The sequence below is a fragment of the Anolis carolinensis genome, chromosome 2, assembly GCF_035594765.1.
Source record: "Anolis carolinensis isolate JA03-04 chromosome 2, rAnoCar3.1.pri, whole genome shotgun sequence".
Lineage (NCBI taxonomy): Eukaryota > Metazoa > Chordata > Lepidosauria > Squamata > Dactyloidae > Anolis > Anolis carolinensis.
The window spans coordinates 203139726-203148266 of record NC_085842.1 but is presented as its reverse complement, the minus strand read 5'-3'; the positions used below and the strand labels follow the sequence as shown (position 1 = coordinate 203148266).

At 41.3% G+C, this 8541-nt stretch overlaps 1 long non-coding RNA gene across 1 annotated transcript; it reads left to right on the top strand.

Moving 5' to 3' along the window:
• The first annotated feature begins 699 nt into the window (after positions 1–699).
• On the top strand, positions 700–4347 carry LOC134296488 (uncharacterized). The gene is made up of 2 exons (XR_010003266.1): positions 700–3917; positions 4207–4347. It is a non-coding gene; the product is annotated as an uncharacterized LOC134296488 (long non-coding RNA).
• Positions 4348–8541: the final 4194 nt, after the last annotated feature.

Below are 8541 nucleotides of genomic sequence, written 5' to 3'. Positions count from 1 at the left end.
ATGGATAAATCGATCCTGTTGTGCTTTGGCCATATCATGACTCACAAGAAAAGAGAATAATGCTTGGTAAGGTAGAAGGCAGTAGGAAAATTTTGGCTTTTGGCTGGGAGATTGAACTGAAACAGCCATGGTAGCCTTAGTGGATGATCTACGCCGGGAACTGGACAGGGGGAGTGTGTCCTTGTTAGTTCTGCTGGACTTTTCAGTGGCCTTCGATACCATATACCATGGTTTCCTTCTGGGATACCTCACAGGAATGGGTCTTGGAGGTACTGTTCTGCAGTGTCTTTGGTCCTTCTTGGAGGGTCACTCCCAGAAGGTATTGTTGGGGGACACCTGCTCAGCCCCACAACCATTGTTCTGTGGGGTACCGCAGGGCTCAATACTGTCTCCCATGTTGTTTAACATCTACATGAAGCTGTTGGGAGAGATCATCCGGAGTTCTGGAGTTCAATGTTATCTATATGCAGATTATATTCAATTCTATCACTCCTTTCCACTTGCTACTATGGAGGCTATTCAGGTCCTGAACCAGTGCTTGGCAGCTATGATGGTCTAGATGAGGGCAAACAAATTGAAATTGAATCCAGACAAGGCAGAGGTAGTCCTGGTCAGTTTGTAAGGCCAAACAGGGTATAGGGTTACAGCCTGTGTTGGATGGGGTTCCACTCCCCCTGAAGATGCAGGTTTGCAGCTTGGGAGTTCTGGACTCATTGCTGAGCCTGGAACACCAGGTTTTGACAGTGACCAGGGAGCATTGGCACAATTAAAACTTGTGCGCCAGTTGTGCCCATACCTTAGGAAGTCAGACTTCACTACAGTAGTCCATGCTCTTGTTACAACCCAAATAGGGTTGCCTTTAAAGACTGTTCGGAAGCTTCAAATGGTCCAATGGGCAGCAGCCAGATTGCTCACCGGAGTGGCATACAGGAAGCACACAACCCCCCTGTTACGTCAACTCCACTGGTTGCCAGTCTGCTACCGAGCAGGCTTTAGCCTATATAGCCCTAAACACTGAAATACAACACCTCCTGAGCTCTGCAAGTGCAGCATTTTTCTGTATAAAGCAGAGAGTGTTTGATGATCGGGATATCCGTAGAGATACGAAGGTGCTCGTTTATAAAGCCATTGTCCCCCCCAACCCTGCTATACACCTGCGAAACGTGGACAGTCTACAGACGTCACACTCAACTCCTGGAGCGTTTCCATCAGTGTTGCCTCAGAAAAATCCTGCAAATCTCTTGAACAAATGCCAGCATGCTGGAAGAAGCAAAGACCACCAGCATTGAAGCGATGCTCCTATGCCATCAACTCCACTGGACTGGCCACGTTGTCCAAATGCCCGATCACTGTCTCCCAAAGCAGCTACTCTACTCCGAACTCAAGAATGGAAAACAGAATGTTGGTGGGCAGGAAAAGAAATTTAAAGATGGGCTTAAAGCCAACCTTAAAAACTGTGGCATAGACACTGAGAACTGGGGAGCCCTGGCCCTTGAGCGCTCTAATTGGAGGTCAGCTGTGACCAACTGTGCGGAGTTCGAAGAGGCACGAATGGAGGGCTTAAGGGAGAAACATGCCAAGAGGAAGGTGCATCAGGCCAATGCCTTCCACCTGGAAACCGATGTCCTCACTGCAGGAGAACATGCAGATCAAGAATAGGTCCCTTCAGCCACCTACGGACAAATCCCCAAGACACTAGAAATGAAGGACCATCATCCTCGGCCTACGAGGGATCGCCTAAATAAGTAAGTCTAGCCTAGCTTACGTTTCTGAATGTATCTCCCTCTATTAACAACCTCAGAGTTTAAGAATGTCTGGTTGGTTCTGCTCTCGGTCCCACTGCCTTCGCAGGTGCGATTGGCTGGGACAAGAGGCAGGGCCTTCTCAGTAATGGCCCCTTGGCTATGAAATTCCATTCCCAAGGATGTTAGATCAGTCCCCTCCCTCTCGACTTTCCGTAAGAGAGTAAAAACATGGCTTTGTGACCAAGCTTTTGGAGAACTTGTGGAATAGATAGGTATGGAATAATGTGGAATGATTATAGGAATGGCCCGGACTACGCTTGTGGATTATGTGATTAATTGTTGTTTTAAATGTTTCTAATTGTTTTAATGTATTCTGTTATTCTATTTAAATGTTCTTTTTAATTGTATATTGTTTATAAGGCATCAAATAGTTGCCTATGTGTAAAGCCACCTTAAGTCACCTTTGGGGTAGAGAAAGGCGGGGTAGAAATGTCATAAATAAATAAATAATAAAAGAGGAAGACTGTATTATAGATAGATGGACTCAACAAAGGAAATCACGTCTGCCCTGAGTCTGCAAAATCTGATCAGAGAAGTTGATGAAAGACTTGAAAGACTTTCATTCACTGGGTCACCATAAATCAAGATCAACTTGAAAGCAATTAATAACAACAAAAAGGGGTGGGAACAAAAAGGGGAAAGAACTGGGAGAACCGTTGATGAACTAGTTCATCTCAGCTTGGGGGAGGAAAGAAATGGCACTTTGTTTACAGACGGACTGTACCATCATATCTTTTCCTCCTGGAGCTACATTGGTTGAACTGAATTGCTTGTCTCCTTGTTCTATTTCCAACCTATCAATAGGCAACAGCAGTCAGGCATTGAGAACTAGGGGAAGATCATGGTGCATAGGCTATACAGAATAGTTCCTTGTGGTTCACCCAGAAAGACACGTACATGCACCTAAGCCACATTTATGAATGTGCATGTCATTGAGAGATTTCTGGCTATTACACGCTTAGATGGCTTCTTCAGATAAGAGTCAATTCACTGGGAGTCATCCTTGAAAGTACAACACTCTTCACATCAGGATGAAAGGAGACATAAGTGAATAGCTCTTTCTCCTTTTAGCTCTGCAAAATTTCTGGCTTGTTCACAAGAGACTTGGTAGATAAAAGACTGTTCCACAATGCAGACTTGCCCCATCATCTTGGTTTTAAAAATACTGACAATCCTAGTTGGAGATCTTTAAGAGTGTGACCCACAACAACAGTTTAGAGGATAACTAGAGACATACTTCCAAGACATCTGATGGAAAGCATCACTGTGGGGAAAAGTGTTTTTGAAACACGTTAAAAACAGTTTTTGAAAAAAAAATCTATTTCCAAAATACAAGCTCATGATCCCTTCTGTCTATCACTGAAATGGAACATAAATAGCATGGAAACTACATTTCCATCGCTAATAAACAAGTGTTCTCAAGCATGGAAATGTCATGTGACTCAGCATTGACGCAAGAATGCCGAGAAGCGTCCCCACAAAATTCCTATTTAGGGAACAGGAGGCTTTTTGAATGTCTTTAGGTTCAAGGTTGTTTGCAGGAGGAAACAGGTTACATATTATAAAAATGTAATGAGCAGTAATTCCTCACGTACCGAACAGCCATGCCTCAGGTAAAGAGCAGTGCAGGGGGGAAAAAATGACAAACTCATGATTCCAAAGGTGAAAGCATGTGAGTTTCTTGTGGCAAAACCAAGGAATATTACTGTGACAAAGACTAAGGTTTTCATTATAGTAGAAGTGTATATTGTAATAAATATTCGTCATTAAGAAAGGACTGAGAAAATTGTGAGGGTCGAGAAGCCATTTTTACCTCCTTCAGTCTCAACGAGAACATTGCAAGAAGGGGGGAACTGTCCAAAAATAACAAATCTTGCCTTAGGGGCACTTGAGGGTACCATATAAATACTATTTTTTTCTCCCAACCTCATTTTAGGTCAGAAAATACTCTTTAAGGAACTAGCCAGATAGCCATTACTGTTTATAAAAAGGACTATTTCAGTCCTGACGCAGACTGAAGTGGAGGATGAATAGCTTTAAATACCAAAACATTCGCCTGAAGCTCCCAGGAGAACAATTTGCAGAGTATGCGTGATAGAAATAGAACTTGCTGTGAGTATTGCTATATTATTTTTACTGTGCCTGCCTACTATATATCTTTGTTATGCATGCTGTATGTTCCATACAACTGCATAGAACTACCTTGAGCCACTATGTATGTTCCCTTTAGAATCCATTCTTCAGAAATACTACATGAAAAAGAGCATTGTTAATAGATCACATGTCTCAAGTGTTGAGCTTTTTGATAAGAGAATAAGTAGTATGTGTATATATAGTTACAAGCTTGTTGTTTTTATATGACATATTATATGGTTGTATTAATAATATGCAATATTTACAGACCCAATAACCTGATGAAGGCTCTTGTGGGCCGAAACCGGTTGTGAATCTTGGAGTCTACTTATTTGCAGTAAAGAAACCAGAACATTTGCTGCACAAGGATTTGCAGTCTACTCATCTATAATAAAGACCCAAGAATTATTATTAGACATATCATTTTTTGAGAAAACAAGTTTTTTTTTCTTTTCAGTGTGAATGTAACAATATTATGTTTTGCTGACCTTATTTGTGTTTGTATGTATGAATTGAACCTCTATATGTTTAAATGCTTTTGTATCACTGTAATTAGTGGATAATTAGTGGTCTTTCTAGTTATTTATATTCCACTTTCTTCCAATGAGCTTAAGGTGACATATGTGGTGTTCTGCTCCATTTTATCTGAAGAGAAAGTCTGTGTAGTAGGTTAGGCTGAGAGTCAGTGATGTCCCCAAGGATACTAGTGCATTTCATGTCTCTCTTGAAAGTTGAACCTGGATCTCGAAGGTCAGAGTGCAAAACCCGAACCCTTTAACCGCACTTCCTTCACGTATCAAAGATCATTGTTGAAAACAGTTCATAGGATGCTAGACACTCATTCTTAAAAGTATCCCCTCCCATGAAAATGTCATTGCCATTTTTCAGGGGTGGAAAGTCAGTGCAACAGGTATAGATTCTAGTAAATTATGCAAGGTAGGTAATATCCCTGTACAGGCAATCACCAAGTTACAGACCAGGGAACAGAGATTCAGCCTGTGCTGGATGGGGTTACACTGCCCTTGAAAACACAGGTTTGCAGTTTGGGGGTCCTCCTGGATTCGGCATTGAACCTTGAGGTCCGGGTATCGGCAGTGGCCAGGATTTGCACAAATAAAACTTATGTGCCAACTGCGCCTGTTCCTTGAGAAGCCAATTCTGACCACAGATTAGTTACATCACATCTGAATTGCTATAATGCGCTCTATATGGGGCTACCTCTGAAGAATGCTCGAAGACTTCAGCTGTTCCAAAGAGCAGCTACCAGGTTGCTAACTGGGGATGGCTACTGGGAGCAGACAACCCTCCTGTTGCAGCAGCTCCACTGGCTGCCAATCTGTTTCTGGGCTCAGTTCAAAGTTCTGGTTATGACCTTTAATGCGCTAGATGGTTCAAATCCAGGCTATTTGGTCGACCACATCCCCTTATATGAACCTGCCCAGGCCCTGAGATTTTCAGGAGAGGCCCTTCTCTCGGTCCCACCTCCATCTCAAGCTTGGTTGGTGGGAACGAGAGAGCGGACCTTCTTTCTTTGTGGCTGCCCCTCAACTCTGGAAGCCAGAATGGCCCCATCCCTGCTCTCCTTCCAGCAGAAGGTTAAAATCTTTTATTTAGACAGGCTTTTAAAGATGAAGGTTTTTAAGATCAGTTCAGGAGGTGCTGTGGTTTTTAACTCTGAATTTATTTTAATGGTTTTTAACTGGAAATTTTTTAATATTGTTTATATTTTATCCTGTTTTAATGGTTGTATGTTTGTTTATTTTAAATGGTTATGCTGGTGCTTTTATGTTAAACCAGAGGAGATAAAGCAAGGTATAAATAAATATAATAAAAAATAAATAAATATGAACAAGATTGGTTCTGTAGGTCGGTTCTGAAGTTGAATTTGTACATTAATTCTGAAGTTGAATTTGTACATTTGAAAATTAAATACTATAAACATTCATAAAATATACATATAAATATACAATTGGCACATTTCAAGTCTAAAAAAACTGGTTTAACCATTGGTTTGTCCCATCTAATACAAGGTCTGCCCAAGGCTGCTTGTGGTTTCTTGGTAACCAGTTCATTAGTTGACATGTCTATCAGTTGTCTTTTTTTTTTAAAAAAAAATTAATCTTTATTGAAAATTTTCCATATAATTTGATAAAATAAAGTAAGAAAAACCAAAAGGGAAACAAGATAGGTAAGATATAAAAAATTGGGTAAGGGAAAAGAGGGGGGAGGGCGGGGGATTAAAGAGTTTAGATAGGAAAGAGAAGCATAAGAAATAGAAATAAATAAGCATATGTTTAAAATTAATTTTCTATCAGTTGTCTTTTGTTCATGCTATATGCCCTGCTCATATTCTACACACGCACACACACACACACACACACACACACAAAAGCTTTGGATAGCCTAGGGAGTGGTTAACAACCCTGTGGTATTTGGTTTGCTGTCTTTGTTCCTTTTCAGAAGATTTCACCTCACTTTCTGTTCCTGTGAGAATTGGATTTTGAAAAATGTAGCTTTTTGTGGAAACAAGGATTGGTGATAAAGCTTCAGTGGAGACACCTTTTCCCCATGAAAATTTTCCAGGTGTGAATTTGTCTTCTTAGTGGTAGATTTTTCTCAGTTCCTGTTATCAATCTCATTCTTAACTATGAGTTGTTCATAAGTCAGATGTTTGTAACTCGTGGACTGCCTGTACTTGTAAAAGCTCCCTGGCAAATTCACTTTTGAGATAGTTCACAAACTCCAAGTCTCTTCCCATGAATTTTGAGGAAAGCATAGCTGGTTTCCAAGATTGCATCTATACTGTAGAATAAATCCAGTTTGATATTATCTTAACTGCCATGCTATGGAATACTGAGGACTGTAATTTGACAAGATAATTAGCCTTCTCTGCCAAAGTACCTCACCAAACTAAAACTCCTAGGATTCTATAGCACTGAGCAATGACAATTTAATTGATATCATACGGCATGAATTCTACAATGTAGATGCACCCCAGAATGAAGGCTATCATTTTGTTGAGAAAAAAGATAGTTTCAGCATCACCTAGAAAGGCCTTTGTGAGGTCTTGGGCAAAGACCTTTCCCAGTCCTAATACTCATAGTGTTTAAATTGAAAACCCAGAATTGAAAAGTTCAGTCATCTAAGAAACATGCTTACTAGGGTTGTGCAATCTGGGTAAACCTTAACTCATTTCATGTTCCGACTTTCGGTGGGGGCCCTGATTCATATTTTGGAAGCCTCCCGAAATCGGGAGGGCAGATATCTGTTTTTGCTCTGGGGTGCCCAAAGGTCCATTTTCTATTGACCCATTATGTGGAGGGGCTTCCCAGGCTCCCCTTACCATCATAGGCATTTAAGCTGTTTCTGCTCTAGAAGAGAGATGCCCAGCTGCAGGCAGGCTCATGCTTTAAAGAGGCGTCTTACCTGTTTCTCTACTCCAGAGGAGTGTGCTCGGCTGCAGACAGGCGAGCATGCTTTCTGGGCTTGCATGCCACAGATGCATTCTCCAAGGTAAGGAGACAAGGTAAGTTTTTTCTTACTCTAGAGGAGACACTTGGCTGCAGCCAGGCGCACACACTTTCTGGGCCTGCACACGATACATGCACTCTCTAAGGCAAGGAAGCAAGACAAGTTCTGTTTCTTATTCTAGATGAGGCACTTGGCTGCTGGCAGGCACACGTGCTTTCTGGGCCTGCATGCCACACGCATGCACTCTCTCCAAAGCAAGGAGGCTGCTCACGAAAAGCTTGCGAGGACCCAGGAGTGGCTTCTGCATGCTTTCATGTCGAGCTGATTTTCTTACCAGGAGGGGTCTTCCCGTGACATGGTCCCGAGGTAACGAAAATAACAAAAGAACAGATGTAACAAAGGAAAGGGATCCACTCACAACTAATGCTTACAGGAAAAACCGTTAACTTCAGTCCTTCCTGAACTAAATGAGCAGTATTTCCATTCGGATTCTTCTGCTTCATGTTCTTTGTAGATTTTGAAACCATGTTGATTTAGTGAAAAAGAACTGATGACCAGGAGTCAAAGATTATTCCATCCTTATTTCTGAATGATGTACAGAAGGATATGCATGGGCAGTTGGCTGCACAACTCTCTGGCCCTTTGGTCCATTCAGATCTCTTCTTCCCTATCATGAATAATATAAATATGGATTGCAACAGCAAAACTTTTACCGCAAAGAATGTTAATGCCATCATTACATACATACATTCAAATCACATCTGCTTTTTGCCTCCCTCTGTGATGTTTATGAATGCCCTTAATCACATTCTTAATGTCTAGATTGATCTACTTTACTCAAGATAATCCTTTACTTGAAGTCTGTCAGAAGGCAGTTCCCATATTTGCAACATCTTTGGCTTAAAGGCTGTCCACCCCAAGTCCGGTATATATTAGCCTATACCAAATCTTATCGAATATGCATCTATTTGTTCTTTTTGTAGTGTGTTTTTCTGGGAGGGGAAAGGAGAATCAATGACTCGGTGTCAGGGGGATCAACAATGAGAAAGAACTAGAGGCAGTAATGTTGCAGGAAATTGTTCATAACCCAATTTTGAAATGAGTAAAAACTATTTAAAAGTATTTACAGTGT